Source organism: Chiloscyllium plagiosum, unplaced genomic scaffold, assembly GCF_037043375.1.
Source record: "Chiloscyllium plagiosum isolate Xiang-an unplaced genomic scaffold, Cpla_swu_hap1 HiC_scaffold_4, whole genome shotgun sequence".
Classification (NCBI taxonomy): domain Eukaryota; kingdom Metazoa; phylum Chordata; class Chondrichthyes; order Orectolobiformes; family Hemiscylliidae; genus Chiloscyllium; species Chiloscyllium plagiosum.
Window position 1 is genome coordinate 19,240,600 of NW_028270142.1, and position 17,311 is coordinate 19,257,910.

Sequence of the window (17,311 nt, forward strand, 5' to 3'; positions counted from 1 at the left end):
TGAGTATAGTTGTAATCTTCCGTTTATTCAATGCCCTTTGGCTACAGTTATTTGTAAGATTTTGTTTTACTATCCTCGAATAGTGATGTGTTATTGCTTACAATCTGAAAAAATGTAAAGCATGTTTTTTTATTGTCACATCCCCTCACAAGGGCATGGACTCCATATAAGCTGAAATCCCCTTTTGGAGGAGAAGGTGATTCATGTGATGATGAAGAATGTCAATACAGGTAATGAGCCAAGGTGCTACCTGTTTGGGAATTGCCATAGGATTTACACAGCACTGCTTCAGAATGCAATTATTTTCTAAAACTTATAAATGTTTTTGATCAAGCTTACCTAATGAGAGAAGCTTTATTTGCTGAGATGATTGCTTTGTTTACAAGTTCTCAAATACCACATCTTCAAAGGCAGAAGATATTGCACACATAAGGCTGATGTAAAAATTCAGTGTCATCCAAAACTGAAAACCCACATAAGAACCACAAAAAAAAATCAAGTTTATTGAACAGGTATATTTTGACAAATGCTACCTTTAGAGGTACCTAGTACAATGCAAATAAAAATCAGAAAACCTCAGGTACACTGCAAGCAATTTCCATCTACATTTTCTGAACATTGAAGACATTAGTCAGTCTTGACAGATTTACTGTTCATTTGGAAATATGTGGAGTCATTTTTTACTACATGTACAACAAGATTGCAATTTCTCTTTCAGTAATCTTGTATCTGATGATTCTAGATGAAGCTACACTGTCATGTTTTTTGACAAAGTATCAATATAAATATATATCAATAGGTACTTAGAGCCAGATTTGAGACTAACTCAAGCACAGTATCATGTCTACTGGGAGGCAACCTCTCATCACTATCAATTTGTACTGAGTACTGGACTAACTTCACCCTCCCATGAAAACTACCTTTTAAAAGCATGCAGGTTGTCCACTGGACTACTGTGTTAGTAAAATGCAGAATCTCTTTCTCACAATTTAATAATAAAAGGATCATCATGCAGTGAGCTAAGCTTTTCATATGCATTAATGAATGGCGATTTATTAACTAAGCTCATTTATTAATCAAACAAGGATCACAGGCCACAGACCACAGCCTGAGAACTGTAGGTCAATAACCTGATAAAAGATAGGCAGAATATTAACAATGCTAGAAGTCAGGAACATACAGAATGTGCTGGAAATACTCAAAAAGTCTAGCAGTGCATAGGGAAAAAGAAACAGGGTTAACATTTCCAGGTTGTCAGCCTGTTTTCAAACTGGAAGCCATATCAACCAGTTTGGAATAAAATGCAGAGCTAGGGAAAGAAGGGGAGCAAAGAATGAAAGGAAAAAAAATATGAAAGCACACAATGAATGATAAAAATGACGATGAAGGACAATTTGGGGTTATTATGGGGCAAGTAAAATAAAAGGTGGGAGAAGCTCTGAATAGCAAAGAACCATTACTAGTAACTACCGTATAATGACAAGGAAACCACAGTTAAGATCACATATAGCAAGGCGTGGGAACAATCAGGTTAGGGCTGATAGGCGACAAGTAACATTCACACAACAAAATTGCCTAGCAATTAAGGCAGAATCAAACCAACTCACCTTGAACTTGAATGCAAGTACCATTACTGAATCCCCTTCCAACAACATCCTGATGGCCACCAGACTGCGATTAACAGCAGTTCGGAGGGTAATTTACCTCCTGACTTCCCCAAACCTTACCAACATTAGATGATTCATCAAAAGTCATGACTGACCATAAGACAATAAGGAATAGGAACAGTGGTCCTTCAGGCCTGCTCTGGTGTTTAATAGGATCCTGGCTGATCTGGCATTCCTCACACCCACTTTCCCACACTGCTTGATTTCCCAACTGATGAAGAATCAATATATTTATCTTGACCTTAAATAAACACAAGGATTGGTATGGTGTAAAGTGAGGACTAGGGGACTCTTTCATAGTTTTAGTCATGAGGAGAAGGGTTAATTGCAGAATGCCAGACAGGCACAATGAAAAGCATTGCCATCCACTCAGGTAAGCTTAGCAGAGAGAAAACAGAAAACATAATGGAAGCATTGGAAGAGAAGGTGACTGCCAGATCAGATGTGATGGAGAAATTGGAGCAGGGCAAGGAAAGGCCAGATAAAGAAACAAAACTTCATGGGGCATGTGAAATTGAAGGAGGACTGGACTTGGAAGTAAAGGAAAGTTTTCGAAGTGATGGTGAATGCACTTGTTCCAAGTTAAAATGCTTCCGCTAATTATAGACCACCCTTCATCTAGGTAATGGTGATCCACTCTTATTCATATTTTCATTAAAAATATAACCATTGATTTGATTGAAGTGAATTCTCACAACTTGCGGATACACTCCAACCAGCATTATTGACCTCCATGAGAGGGACAAGCTCTGAAGCCATGGGATATTTAATCACATTTGCTGTGAAGGGGAGTTGTTGTATTCTATCGTACGTGATAGGGAGAAGAAATGAGAATGAACAGATGGCTTAAATTTGAAATACTGCTCAAGAAAAAACAAACTACAGAAAAATACTTACACCTCAGCAGCTGGATTTTTGAAGTAAGAATTTTAAAAATAAAATAATAAATTCATGAATTTGGTAAAGTCTCAGCAGGATTAATCACACTGTAGTTACCACTCTTCTCTCAGTTAAGGCTGGTAGAGATATGTTATGGTAACATTTCTGATTCAAGTCATTTTAAAATCCAGCTTTTTAAAAAAAAACTATATTGCAATGTACTTTTACCTATAATGTCTGAGATGGAATGTTGATCCAAGACTTCTACCTATTGACTAATCCCGAATCTGCAATACTATTCCGTGAAAGAGAACTCCAGCCTCTGAGTAACGTGCCTTATTGTAGCAATGGAATGCAATCAGTTTCTAAATTCATTATAGATTATATTGAAGAAGACCACCTAATTTACAAATATTCAGAGTTTCATTGTGTGTAGTTTTGAGATTGCTTAAAATAGACCTCTCAATGGAAGCACAACAACACATTTACTTGATACAGTATTAGAGTCAGAGTCATAGAGAGTCATAGAGTCATAGAGATGTGCAGCACGGAAACAGACCCTTGGGCTAACTCGTCCATGCTGACCAGATATCCCTTGATTCACCTTCAACTACAGACAGAGATGGTGGGGGTGGAATTTAACAATCATCAAATCCCTACAGTGTGGAAGCAGGCCATTTGGCCCATCTAGTCTACACCATTCCTCCAAAGAGCATCTCATCCCACCCCCTCCACCCTATCCCTGTAATCTTGCACTTCCAATGGCTAATCCACCTAGCCTGCACATCCCTGGACACTATGGGCAATTTAGCATGGCTAATCCACCTAACCTGCACATCTCTGGACTGTGGGAGTCTTTTAAAATCAAAAGTAATTTAGTTCCTTTTTTTTCCATGTCTTGTGGCCTTATGATTTTTAATTGATGGTTTCTGAGAACCATGTCTTTTATTTCTGTGTCTTTAAAAAGAGTGGATTGCCAGGAGAAAAATCTATTTTCTTTAGAAAGGAAATAGATTTATCAGAATGGCTGCACATTTTCACAGCAAGAAAATGAGCATCACTATGAGCTCTATTCTTTTAGTGGCTCTGAGTTCCTGCAACGTACAGGCGACCAAGAATCCAAGGAGCTGTTTTATAAACTGAAGTTGATTGGTTCTCAGTTAACTAAGCAGATTAGATCTGCAAACAAGTTTCAGTGACACAGACACACAGAAAGATACAAATGAATAAGCTGTTGTTCTCCCCAGCAAAGGCAGACTGTTCTCTGCAGTAAAGAAATGTTTAAACTTGACATGAACCAGTTACCTTGCCTGCAGATGTTGCTGTGGGCTGTGACTTTTGAATTGGTAAATTGGAGACATTTTCCAAGTGAATCGGTCATTCTGTACTTCCTACAAACCAGTGGAAGCTTCCAAAGAAAGGTGTTGAAAACCTAGGGCCAGGCAAGCCAAAGTAGGATCATCTCAACATCGGAATTGTGAAGCAAAGACCAAAGAACTGACTTTCCAGTTTTTCTCTACCTATGCCAATAATCTCTTTTCTCCTATTCGTTTGTCTGTGTTTGTACGTGTTTATAAGAAGGTAAGAATTTTGATTAGCAATGTTATAAACCAGTAGTTTACATCTGTTTACTTGTAGCTATATGCTAAGTCATGTTGCAGCTGTATAAAACTTTAGTTAGGCCACATTTGCAGTATTGTGTGCAATTCTGTAAGGAGGATGTGGAGGCTTTGGCAAAAGAGGTTTATCAGGATGTTGTTTGGATTGGAGGTTGGACAAACTTCGGTTGTTTTCACTAGAGCATTAGAGGCTGAGGGACGACCTGATAGAAGTATGTAAAATTATGAAAGGCAGAAATTACAAAATTTGGGAAGTCAGTCTTTTTCCCAAGGGGGCAAAATGTCATATACCAGGGGGCAAAGATTTAAGCTGCCAGGAGGAAGGTTTAAAAGGGAGATGTATGAGGCAAGTTACCGAGGGTGTTGGGTGCCTGATAGCAGTGCCAGGGGAGGTACTAGAAGCAGCTACAATAGCAATATTTAAAAGGCATTTAGACAGACACATGCATGAACAGAGAACAGAGGAATACACACCAATGTGCAGGCAGATAGGATTAGTTTGGAATAGTGTCATGGTTGGGCTGAAGGGGGCCTGCTCCACTGCTGTACTGTTCTATGTTCTAATTAATTATCATAAATAAATTTTTATTTAGAACAGAAACTTAGTCTCTGCTTTCTCTCAACCTTGGTCTGAAATTGGCAAATTGCGAGTGTGTATGTATGTATGTATGTATGTTTAAAAAGTTCATATTTTGCCTCCACAAATAACAGGGCTTGAGTTTATGATGCACTAACCTATTATGACCCATTAAGATAAATACCAATCCTGAGGACAACTCGTGGCGCAGAGAGGTTGCATTTTAAAATGCAGTGAATGTCAGTGGCTACAGCAGCATTAGTTGCTTTTCCCGAATTGCACTGGAGAAGTTGGTGGGGAGTTGCCTTCTTGGTCTGCTGCAGTCCTTTTGGTGTAGGGACACCCACAATGCTGCCAGGAAAGGCACTATTCGACTTTGATCCAATGACACTGAAAAAGCACTGAGATTGTTATCACGTTAGAATGTGCAAAACGTGGATTGGAACTTGCAGAGAATGGTGTTCTCAAATATCTTCGTTTTCCAGGTGGTAGAAATCCAGGGTTTGGATGGTGCTGCCAAAGGAACCATCATGGTGAGTTACTGCAATAATTAGGAGAAAGTGAGGACTTCAGATGCTGGAGACCAGAGTTGAAAAATGTGATGCTGGAAAAACACAGCAGGCCAGGCAGCATCCGAGGAGCAGAAGAATCGACGTTTCGTTCCTGAAGAAGGGCTTATGCCCGAAAAGTCGATTCTCCTGCTCCTCGGATGCTGCCTGACATACTTCAATAATTAGACTAGGCAGCAGTAGAAGCAGTGTGTTGGTGGTAAAGGAACTGTATGATGAAGCCACATTGCCCCTTAGTGCAGGTTTGTGCACAGCAGCGAACTCAAATTGGAAATCAATCCTCAAATGGCATCAGCATCAACAGACCCTCAGGGTGGAAACAACTTAGAGGGAATGATAATTAAAAGGTAGCGCCAATCAAGCAAAATTGTAAAGGTTCAGGAATGCTGCTGGAAATGTACCTACCCTCTCCAGGAAAGTGAAAAGTATTCCATCAATTTCTTGATATATGCTGGTTGTGGATATGTTCGCCAAGCTGGGAAGTTGACTTGGAGGCTTTTTCGCCCCTGTCTATGTGACATCTTCAGTGCTTTGGAGCCTCCTGTGAAGTGCTGCTGTACGGCGTCTTCTGAAACTTATTTGGTTCCATTCCCACTGCTTCCAGTTGCGCGTTCCCGTTGTTTGCTGTACTGGCCAGTGTATTGGGTCTAGGTCTATGTGTTGTCCCGAACAGCTGTATACACAGATGACCACAAATTCGACTGGGTCAACACAACGACCATAGAACAAGCTAAACAGAGGACAGCCAGAGAATTTCTAGAGGCAAGGCACCCATCCACAGGCTCCATCAACAAACAGATAGGCCTAGATCCAATATATCAACCACTACAAAGAACAACCAGACCCTGCAACCAGAAGCAGCAGAAACAGAGCCAAATAAACTCCAGAAGACACAGTGCTGCAACGCTTCACAGGAGGGTCCAAAGGACTGAAAATGGACAGGGGACAAAACATTTGCAAATCAACTTCCCAGATCGGCGAGCATACCCACAACCACAACAACTGACAACTGAGCTACAAATCTTTATGCAAACCTTATTCTTGATATATACTTGGCAGATGATAGGCAGGCTTTGGGGAGCCAGGGGTTATTCTCTGCAGACTTCCTGGCTTCTGGTAGTCACACATGACTGCTCCAGTTCAGTTGCTAGTCAATGATACCCCCAGATCTTTATAGTAGTTGATTCAGTGATGACAATATCATTGAACATTAAAGGGGCAATATCTAGGTTGTCTCTCGCTGAAGATGATCATTTTGGCATTTCTGGTTGAATATTGTTTGCAAATATTTTAGTCTTACCTTTTGTAATGATGTGACCTGCTTCCCTTCAGAGAGAGTTATTAAAGACAACGGGATGAGGACATGCCACAACCCAAAGGACTAGCCACGTTACCATACATCAAGAACATTTCTGAACTGACAGCCAGACTACTACGACCACTAGGACTCATAACAGCACACCAACCAACAGCCACTCTCAGACAACTCACCAGGAAAAAAGGACCTGATACCCAGCATGAGTAAAACCAACAAAATTCCACGCAAGGACTGCACAAAACACTACATAGGACAAACAAGACAGCTAACAATCCACATCCATGAATACCAACTAGCCACGAAATGACACAACCAGCTATCCTTAGTAGCCACACACGCAGATGACGGGCAACATGAGTTTGACTGGGACAACACTACTATTATAGGACAAGCCAAAACAGAACAGCCAGGGAATTCCTAGAGGCATGGCACTCATCCACAGATTCTATCAACAAAAACATCGACCTGGACCCAATATACCAGCCACTGCAGTGGACAGCTGGAACTGACAATCGGAAGTGGCAGAGACAAACCACTATAAATGCCGGAGGAAACAACACAGAAGCTCCCAAGCACTGAGGATGTCACTTAGACAGGGGACGAAACAAATTCCCAGCTCGGCGAACAGAACCACAACAACAGTTATTTAATTGTCCTCAGTCACACATGGCAGGTTGTGGTAATGGAATTGCTTAGCTCTATCACTTACTATCTTTGTTATTTTAGTCCCATGTTGTAGTTTCATGAGAATGAGTGCTAATTTTTTTTTAGGTATACCTGGTGCTGCTCCTGGCATGCCCTCTTGCACCCTTCATTGAGGCAGAATGATCCCCTTGTTGGTTAGTGGTGATGGGGGGGGGGGTGCGGATGTGCCTGGGTGTGAGGTTGCTGATTGCAAGTCACGTTAACTTTGTCCACTACTAATGGCCCACTATCCCCAAACTTTAGTAGCCAAATTCAACTCTAAGTCCACTTACAAATTTGTTGATAACATCACTGTAGTGTGTCAGACCATGACGAGATAGAGCACAAAAACGAGAGAGAGCTTAGTAGCATGGTGTAAAGACAACAATCATTTCTTCAATGTCAGCAAAATGAAGGAGCGAGTCACCAATTTAGGAAGAGGAGTGGAGGACTCATCCTAGTCTGTATCAATGGTGCTGAGGTGGAGGTGATCGAGAGCTTCAAGTTCCTAGGAGTAAATATCACCAACGACCTATCCTGTTCCATCTACATCGACGCTACAGTCAAGAAAACACACCAATGCCTCCACTTCTTCAGAGGCTAAAGAAATTTGGCATGTCCACAATGCACTTACCAATTTTTATAGAAAGCTTTCTATCTGGATGCATCACAGCTTTGTATGGCAACTGCTCTGCCCAAGACTGCAAGAAATTGCAAACAGTTGTGAACACAGCCCAGTTTATTACGCAAACCAGCTTTCCTTCCATTGACTTCGTCTACACTTCCTATTGCCTTGGGAAAGCAGCCAACATAATGAATGACCCCTCCCACCCTGGTTATACTCTCTTCCACCAGAAAGTCTGAAAACACTTACCAACAGATTTAAGAACAGCTTCTTCCCTGCTGTTAGCAGACTTATGAATGGACCTCTCAGATATTAGAGTTGATCTTTTTCTGCACCTTCTCTGTAGCTGTAACATTATATTCTGCTTTCTGTTCTATTACACTGATGTACTTATAAAGGTATGATTTGTCTTGTCAGTGTGCAAGACAATACTTTTCACTATCTCAATGCATGTGACAATAAATCAAATCAATAATACCTCCTCTTAAAAGGTGAAAACCTCTGGATTTCTGTTTTATTCTACACATAGTTGAACTATCAAAGTTGCTGTCAGTTTCAACAGCATAGTGATGGTGAATGCTGACAGTTGTGTTAAAATCTCACAACACCAGGTTATAGTCCAACAGGTTTATTTGGCAGTACTAGCTTTCAGAGCGCTGCTCATTCATGAAATAACTGTTTACCTGATGAAGGAGCAGCACTCTGAAAGCTAGTACTTCCAATTATACCTGTTGGACTGTATCCTGGTGTTGTGTTTTTTTTTAAAAACTTTGTCCACCCCAGTCCAACACGGACACCTCCACATCATGACAGTTTTGCTGTCATTACTAATGCCAAGTAAAAGCTAAAAATGTTAAGGAGGGATTTGGCAAGTATCTGAAACCAATATCTGTACAGATATTCAGGTAAGGGTAGAAAATTGGGCTTACAGCAGATTGTTCATGCAACAGATGGTACTGTGATAATTGTCATCTTGTTCATTTCTACTCCTAGGATTTATTTATTAATTTCAAATGCAAGAATATAACAATCTAAGTTCATCCATGTTAGAAAGAATAAGCTTTAAATCAATGAAGAATAAACATTGCTGTTAAGAAAAATATTCCTTAATGATTGTGGACAGATAGACCTGGGATGTTACTGATGTAAACAGAGCAACTTTGAAACATCGAAGAATCGTATCGGACTCAAAATGTGAATTCTGTTTCTCTCTCCACAGACCCTGCCAGACCTGTTGAGTTTCTCCAGCACTTTGTTTTTGCATATGATTATCTGCTTTGCCATTGCATGCTGGATTCTCAGTAAATGGGTGGGGGGGGGGGGGGGAGGGAGGGGGGGGCAGGCAGGGGAGGAGCGATGGCCTAAAAGCATTTCAATTAGATTACTTGAGCCTCTGGATTAGTAATGTTCTGGGACTTGGCTTGAAATCCTACCATGGGATTTGAATCAAGAATCTAATGATGACCATGAAACTATTGTCAATTATCAGAAAATCCCAGCTGGTTCACTCATTTCCTTTTAAGGAAGGAACCTGCCTTCCTTACCTGGTTTGTCTGATATGGGATCCCAAACCAACAGCAATGTGGTTGACTCTTCAGGCTAAACCAAGAGCTTAAAGATACCGTCCTGAGGACAGAGATACATGCTGAGTAGAGTAAAATTTCATGATCCAAAGGCTAACTTGACTGATAGTCCAAACAGTGAAAGAGTATTCTTCCAAAATCAGGAACAAAGGTGGGAATAAGACACAGGAAATACAGGAGACTAAACCCCACAGTCATCAAATGGCTGGACACAGGTGGCCATAGCTGTGGTGTAGAACTGGTAGCTGGAGAGCACCCTCAAAACAGTTCAAAGGGAATATGCTTCAAGCAAAATATCTGCCAGATAATGTGGAGGCAAGTACCTCACTCAACAAAATCACGGAATCGAAAGTGTCAATGCACGATGGCTTGGGTAAATAAAGTTCAGTAGCAATAAGAAATCCTGGACCTGTGAATCCAGGGGAAGCATCCAGTAAGAGAAGGCCAACTTTGATCCTGGAAGGCAGGGCAGGGAACACCTGTAAGGAGGCAGCAGAGGCAACAAGTGATGTCCCATATGACCCATGGAGACCTGACTGAACTAGACTTTATCATGGGTAATCAGGAACACAGCCCGCCTCCCATGGAAAGTACAAGTATAGAAAGAAGCTGGGCAGGCCAATAGATTCAGTGGCAAAGAAGCAAAAAGGTTTGCAGAGGGAATCAAGGGTGATGGTTTTGATCATATGTTTAGCTTGAAAAAGCTACAATTAGCCTATGATAATATCAGGTAAGCATTATTACAGCACAGAAGTTTTTCAGTTGTTATGCAGGAGGAATAGAAATCATGATATATATGTAAAAAATCACCACAACTATTGACAATGTAAAGATAACATGCTGTTAAGGGAGAGTGGGGTTAGATTTCCTCAGATCTTGGAGTCTGTTGGTAAAAATAATGTATGAATTTGGAGCAGGTAGGACCACTGTTGAAGAAACGACTGTTGGAAGTGACCTAGCTCTGTCTGGGCAAGTCAAATGGAACCATTCAAGAGTTTCTCACAGAGCTGTGTGCAAAAAAAAAAGGTGTTGGAGAAAAATGACCAACCAAACTGAACACTATGGAAGGAAGACTCAACAAGTTGGTGAATTACGATCACAAACAATAACTGTTTTAATGTTAAGAAGTGCTTAAACTAGACTGGAAGTTTCAGGAGAAATGAGAATGGAGTCATGGACAATGACTTGTTTGAGGCTCTTCAAGAGAAAAAGAATGTTGCAAATGGCAGTTGGAGAAAGTAATTGAGAGAGAGTTTGTTTTTGGAAGGTGACAGTAATCATGAAGGAAAAAGGAACAAGGAACAGTCTCTGGAAAGACATCCATTGCCAGTACAATCACCAAAACGTGGAGGGTTAATTGGTGAGGAGATAATCAAAACAACAAGTGCCACTTGTGGAGAAGATAAACTTGGAGAGGAAGTGACGATGCAGTCTTAAGCAATAAAGAGGAAGGAATTTCTGACTACAAAAGGATCATTCTGCTAACGTTTGACTCATTGTTGGGTTAGATTTGTGATAGAAAATCCCAAAAGCTACATTAAATGAAGTGATTGCCGGGGCCAGATGAAAAAGGACAAAATCCCTCGTCTCCATCTTCACCAATCTCTAGGGATTGTTGGGAAGATGGTTCAACTCTGGTTTTGTGTGTTCTGAGATAACAATTCCAAAATACAATATGTAGATTCTACCATGTGCAGAGCAAGTGATAAAGAATTTGGCACTTGGAGTCACAGTCAAATATCACAGAGGAGGTCCTTCAGCCCACTGAATTTGTACCAACCCATCCAATCTCACTTTTCAACACTTGGCCCGTAACCTTGTAGTTTGTGTGTTCTCTCAGATTCTGCAACTGTTCCTCTTAATGCTCCTGATGCATTTTCTGGACATATTAGTGGGCGGCACAATGGCACAGTAGTTAGCACTGCTGCCTCACAGCGCCAGAGACCCGGGTTCAATTCACACCTCAGGCGAGCAACTGTGTGGAGTTTGCACATTCTCCCTGTGCCTGCGTGGGTTTCCTCCGGGTGCTCCGGTTTCCTCCCACAGTCCAAATATGTGCAGGTCAGGTGAATTAGCCATGCTAAATTGCCTGTAGTGTTAGGTGAAGGGGTAAATGTAGGGGAATGGGTCAGGGTGGGTTGCGGGTCGGTGTGGACTTGTTGGGCCAAATGGCCTGTTTCTACACTAATTAATCTAATCTAAAAAAAAATTTTGAGCCTTCTCCCGTTTTGGTAGATCACAAAGCATGGCCATATGAGTAAGCAAGGATATGTATGACATTTTCAGGGATGCTTTGAGGACATCTCTAAAACATTTCCTCTATGTTCCTGGGAATTTCTGCCTGCTATTAATTTCCAACTAAACCAGCTGCTTCATGAGTTTAGTTTCAAACATGTCTCACCTATGGAACTGGTTTTTGTGTGACTGGCATCTCAATGTTGGGCAAATTGGCATTTGCAGTGCTGTCGGACTGCGTTTCTTTCTCGCAGTTTTGGAGGAACTTTCAAAGTTTGTACTTTTACAGTGCATTGCGATAACTGACAAGTGTTTTAAACATATAGGAGTATCAGGATCACTGTAAACCAGGACCATGATCTTGGAATTGAAATTCTGATTCAAATACTCCTTTCCATAGTTGGTTAAAGGCTATGCTGGCACATTAGAGACAAGAAAATTCATCATTCTCTATGTCCGACGGCTTCAAGTGAAGTCCCTCAAGATATATTGATTTTGATCAAAGTGGAACGAGGTACTGTATTGCGGTAGCTATTTGGAAATTGAAGCTTATTTTTCCAGTGTTTCGTGAAAGACTCATTGTTGCGTATGCTGACACAAAGTCAACAATCCCCTCTCGAGCTCAGTTTCTAAGTGAAACATCATCTGCATACTAAATCTCTACAGCTGAAGTTGCAGTGGCTTTGGTTTTGGGTAAAAGGTAGCGTAGGCTGTACTGTTTCCTGCCTGCCCTGTAGATTATCTGCTGTGAGGAAAATGGAGAAGAGATTTGATGCAATGACACAGACTTGTTTTTCATTAAAATAGGGTTGTGGTTCTTTGGTTGGGTGAGGTTCACAGTGTGCCTGTCAGATGGAGAAGGCAGACGATGATGATAAAGTTTTGAGTTTAGCCAGATTTCAAGATGATAGCCCACAAGTGAGTCATCGACTTTTTGAAGTTAAAAAAGGCCACAGAGGATGATGCTGCTCCTTCGCACCAAATTCTAGACGAGCAGAATTTCAATTCGCAGACCATGGTCATGGTTTAATGGGTTACAGTGAGTCTGACACTCCTATAAGTTTTAAAAAAAACTTGCATCAGGTATAGCAATGCACTGTAAAAGTACAAAAAAAACCTTTGAAAGTTCCTCCAAATCTGCTGGAAATGAGAAGATCATGTCTCCAGTGCTTCAAAATAGAGAAAATGCACACATACTCAAAGACTTCAGAGACTGGGGGATGCAGTTAACACTCACCTTGCAATTATTTCCTTTGTTGGTAGCAGACAGCAGAAATCTATTTTACGGTTAGTAGAGTCAGATTGGTGTCCCTTCATGAACATAGCCACAATCATAGTGACAAGAGGAGGAGATAGATAAAGGAGGATTTAAGTGCAGCTGATGAAACAAATTAGTAGGAGGTATTGCAGTCAATCTACCCATTACAAGTAACCCAGCAACACTTCATGTTTCAAACAACATCTTATCTCTGCCAAAGGAAGAAAATTAACTGACCTCCAAAACTAGAAATTTCAATTTTGGTATGCTAAGGATGAGACAGATAAATCATGTGCTTGTGAACAGTATAATTTAATGAGCTGTTCCCATGGAATGACTATACAATATGTTCCCACAAGCAGATGTGAAAAGGATTTTTATATGAAAGTAGATATCTGTAGTGTTAACAGCTTTGGATCAAAACACACTGCATAACATGCATGAACTGAAGCAGAGGCAGCTGTTACGTTGCTGCCCTAGTAAATTCTGTACACCTAAATGAATATTTCATCCACAGGGATTCTACTTTCGCTTTTGGCTCATCTTTAGGAAGATGCCACACTGAACATATTGTTTCTTGTTTCCTTGCTTGAGGAGTTAAAATGTTTCGCATGATAGGATTGCAATTTTTAATTGTAATAAATGCACTTGCTTCTTTGAGCTTCACCACTGGAATTTAAAGTGGGAGTCCACCCTAATTGAAACACCATGCTGAAACTGTTACCACTTGAATCGGTGACAGCATCACCTTCTTGAACTTCAAGTGAATAATGATACACTCATCAATGAGTTGTGTATTCTTGGCAATAAAAGATGATACAGGTTTGTCATTTGCGTTATTTTTAGGGACAAGCTAATGGAAGCTACAGGTGGGGGCAGGGGTTGGGAGAGTGTTGAATTGTTACTTCCAAAAGGGTCAACTGGTTTCAACAAGCATACAATTCCTCAGACATACCTCAGTATGGCTCTTGACTGGGAGATCAATTCATAGGAGCTGTGGGTTAACAAAAATAAACTAATTAGCAAGCATTCTAAAAATAAAGATTACACAGCAGACAAACCATCAAAATGGTTCACCACAACTATCTTTGCACTTGTAAATTCAGAGTTTACCAGAAGTTTACCACACTTCATTGAAGGTAGGGCAGTTAATAACGCAACGTGAACCTGACACCCCAGCCTATTCCACCATCAGCCTGTTTTCACAAAGGGGGCAGGTCACTAGTTGACTGAATGGAGACAGGAAGGCACTTCACATAAATAAGGTGCTGCTAGAGAAGTCTTTTATCAGGTATTTGCAATATTAGCAAGGATACAAGATCAGTCAAAGACCATGCCAATCCACCAAGTGTAATTAGGTGAGAAATCAGTCAGCAGTCATGATGGATAAATGGTAGGTCTGTTAATGTATTTGCCACACGTCTTCTCAACCAAGCCCAGTTATCAGGTTGAAACTTTATTGCTGGAACAGCACAGCAGGTCAGGCAGCATCCAGGGAACAGGAGATTCGACGTTTCGGGCACAGAAGGGCCTGTGCCCGAAACGTCGAATCTCCTGATCCCTGAATGCTGCCTGACCTGCTGTGCTGTTCCAGCAATAAAGTTTCAACTTTGATCTCCAGCATCTGCAGACCTCACTTTCTCCAGTTATCAGGTTTAATGGCTCAGCAGAGGGTAGTCCCAATTTGAATTGCTGCTGCTGGAGAGATCTCTCCCAGATCCAAAAAGGAGGCAGAACAAAAGCTGTCGGAGTAACAAGGGAGTAAAGGCCTCATCTGCGATTGAGGTTTGGAATCGGTCTTCTCATCCAGTGAGGACGAGGTAGCCCAGAGACGGGCTGGTTGCTACGTGCTGCAACTTTGCAACAGTCAGGGTATTTTAGTGGCCAGAGAAAGGCCTTGGAGTCTGGACAGGAAGGACACATGGGATAAGGACATCCTGTTCACAGAAGGCTGTAGCTGGCTCTATAGGTGTACCAACAGAGGCTTAGCTTTGATGAATAGTCCAGGAATGTGTTTCCAGACCACTCCTATTTGGTAGGGTAATGACAGGATTAGTAAAATAAACAAAGAGTCCAGCGACCTCTCCTCTTCACAACATTCAGAAGAGGAATCACTGGACTTTAAATGCTAACTGTTTTCTGTCCCCAATGCTGCCAGACCTCCTGAGATTCCCCGGTAATTTCTCTTTTAGTATCAGATTTCCAGCACCACCTACATTTTGTTTTATTTTAGTGATGTAATTAAGTAGAATAATGGAACAGGAGTTAAGGGCACTGAGAAGTAGCAACAAACCAATGACTTACTTTAAAGGTGACATTAGCATGCCAATTCTTTGCCTACAGTTCTTTCCAAGGATTGTCTGCAGATCTAGGTGAGCTTTCCAGTCAGTAGCCGATCCCTGCATTGAGTGTACCAGCAGACTGGTCTACCTATCAAATCCTCAACAGGTCAGGCCTGTTAGGTTAGGAGGGCTATCAGCTGCAAGTCCAAGACTGAGTTTTTACCAGTGCAGCAGGTCATTGAAATCACACATGTGGCCATCAAAACTCCCTCACAGTAACCAGGTGTCCTTAGGAATTAAAGGGCTTTCACTCACTCAATGTAGAGATTGTGCGTGAGCACCAGGAGCACTTCATGTCGGTGGTCTGAGGTTTCCAGAAGTTTTCATGATTAATACATCCTCAGACAGACAGTCACAATCACCTCAGCCTTTCAGGCCATGCTCATTACTAGATTCTGTGGGCAGGGGAGATATACTTAATCATGGCTTCTGACTCCTGTATGCAACTCTGACTCAGAGACAAAGAACAGACATAACCACTGCCACATGGCTATAACTGAGCAGTCCACCAAAACCTTATAGATGGTATTCTGGTGCCTCAATAGATTTGGGGAAGTCTTACAATACTCCTGTATGTTGTTTGCTTCACATTGTCCAACCCAGTGGTACAGAGGGGAAAAGCGCTGCAGTCGGGGAGGTCACTGTGTGAGCCATGTCTACAGAAGGAGAAAAAGTTACCTCAAAACATATAATAGCGTCACTTGATGAAGGCATTACAGAGGGATCGAACAATGAAAGATTGACATGTCTGGTAGGGAGATAGGCAACTCTTTGATCAGCAGACTTTCATGAAGCACAAGTGGAGAGGATGAAGAACCAAAAATCGCTCTTTCAGAGGCATGGGTCACTGATTGATTTTCAGGAGCCTTCATTTCCCTGTGATGGTAACTGAATGTGCAAAGGCCATCATAACAGGCGGTCTCAAGTATCTCAACTTTACAGATCAAACCTCACTGGATTTAATTTCGGTGTAATCAAATGGTGTTTTGAAATAATTGTATAACTCATTTCAATTCATACTTCAACTTTTTTTTTCATCAGGCATTACACAAGTATGCGTGGGGACAAACTAATATACCCCAGTGAACACCTCCAGTGCTGGTCCACTTATTTAATTTCCTTCTAGTAACTTGGATGGGTGCCCCCTGTACCTTGACTTTATGTGGAGATAGGCTGTTGCCTACCTTGTTCTAGTCCATTAGGTAGCTATGGAATGAATTCTCGATGTCCCTGAAACATACTGCATTCGTGCAAATTTTGGAGGACCTGCATCTATAGTGAGGATGCTGAGGATGTAGTCTGAAAGGAGCCATACCAGGTAAGGATAGCAGATTCCTTTCTGAAGAGTATAAGCATTGAGACAATTGAGGCTGGTTTCACGATCACCAGCACTGAGATTAGCTTTCAATGTCAGATTTACTAATTGAATTTACGTTTTACCAGCTATCACGCTGGGATTTGAACTAGTGTCCCCCAAAACTAGAAACTGTTGGAAAAACTCAAAAGTCAGGTGCATGTGTGGAGAGAAAGCAGAGTTAAGGTTTCGGGTCCAGAGACCTTTTTTCCAAAGTTGTCCAGCAATTGTTGATTTTATTTTTGATTTCAAGCATCTGAAGAGTTCTTCGGTTTTTGTTTGTCCCCAAAATTAGCCTGGTTTATGAGTTACTAGTCAAGTGGGATTCCCACCTCTCCTGTGTTGTGGATGTGCATTTCCACCCAGTTTTGGGACTTCAATGTGAACAACCAAATTGTGATCAATGCATCAACTCTCTACCCAGGAGCTGTAAAATGACTTTGCATAATTTAATTCAATTTACTGGCTTTAAAGTTTAGGACACAAAATTGTTCACAATTTAACACATTCAGATAATTGTACATTCAGGTCATGGGAGTGACTAGCATGCTAAATGAAAAGGAAATACATTGATGAGAGAAGAAAGCGCTTATCTTTGTTT

The 17,311-nt window shown here is 41.2% G+C and overlaps 1 protein-coding gene across 5 annotated transcripts in view; it reads right to left on the bottom strand.

The window, feature by feature from the left end:
- The window catches only part of pag1 (phosphoprotein membrane anchor with glycosphingolipid microdomains 1), a 176,626-nt gene that overhangs the window by 62,862 nt on the left and 96,453 nt on the right, over positions 1–17,311 (bottom strand). For 3 of the 5 annotated variants that reach the window (XM_087986004.1, XM_087986000.1, XM_043689090.2), the window contains one exon: positions 13,970–14,008. The exons of the other annotated variants lie outside the window; for them this stretch is intronic. The gene's annotated coding sequence lies outside the window, so the exon portion shown is untranslated. The remainder of the gene's footprint in view (positions 1–13,969; positions 14,009–17,311) is intronic. 5 annotated transcript variants of the gene reach the window in all.